Consider the following 818-nt stretch of genomic DNA (forward strand, 5'->3'; position numbering starts at 1 on the left):
TTCCAAATGTTATAGATAGTGGGTCAATTTAGAGGGTTGTGTACAAAGGATCCTCATCTCCATCTTCGTTCATTTTTGGAGGTGAGCTATTCATTCAAGTTACAAGTCATTACTGAAGAAGCCTTGAGGTTGAAGTTGTTTCCCTTTTCTCTAAGGGATAGAGCTAGAGCTTGGCTCAATACACTTTCTTCCGACTCAGTGACTACGTGGCATGAGCTAGCTAAGAAATTCTCGATGAAGTACTTTCCTCCAGTGAAAAATGCTATGTTTCGAAACAAGATTATTTCTTTTCAATAGTTGGAGGGTGAGTCGGTATGTGACGCTTTAGAGAGGATCAAGGAGTTATTGAGGAAGTGCCCACATCATGGCATCTCACATTGCATTCAAATGGAGACATTTTATAATGGCTCAACTCCTCCACATGAATGGTTTTGGATGCTACAACAATGGGGCTATTCTTTCTATGTCTTACAATGAAGAATATGAGATTTTGGAGTAGATTGCCACCAATAATTACCAATGGTATAGTGCTAGAGCCTCAACGGGAAGGAAAGTATTGGGTATTCACGAGGTAGATGCTTAGACAGATTTTACCGCTCAAGTTTCATCTATGACCAACCTTTTAAAGATAATGAGTATGGGGGGTAACTTACAACCAGCTTCGATGGGCTAAAGAGCGAATGTTCTTGTGTTTATTATGGAGGAGGGCACACATTTGATAGTTGTCCTTCTAATCTCGCTTCGGTTTGTTACTTTGGGAATCAAAATGAGAACCACAATAATCCATATTCCAACTCTTATAATCTAGGTTAGAGGAA

At 39.6% G+C, this 818-nt stretch overlaps 1 non-coding gene across 1 annotated transcript; it reads right to left on the bottom strand.

Moving 5' to 3' along the window:
* Nucleotides 1-264: 264 nt before the first annotated feature.
* Nucleotides 265-371, bottom strand: LOC133802931 (small nucleolar RNA R71). Its single transcript, XR_009877674.1, has one exon. It is a non-coding gene; the product is annotated as a small nucleolar RNA R71 (small nucleolar RNA).
* Nucleotides 372-818: the final 447 nt, after the last annotated feature.

The sequence above is a fragment of the Humulus lupulus genome, chromosome 9, assembly GCF_963169125.1.
Source record: "Humulus lupulus chromosome 9, drHumLupu1.1, whole genome shotgun sequence".
Lineage (NCBI taxonomy): Eukaryota > Viridiplantae > Streptophyta > Magnoliopsida > Rosales > Cannabaceae > Humulus > Humulus lupulus.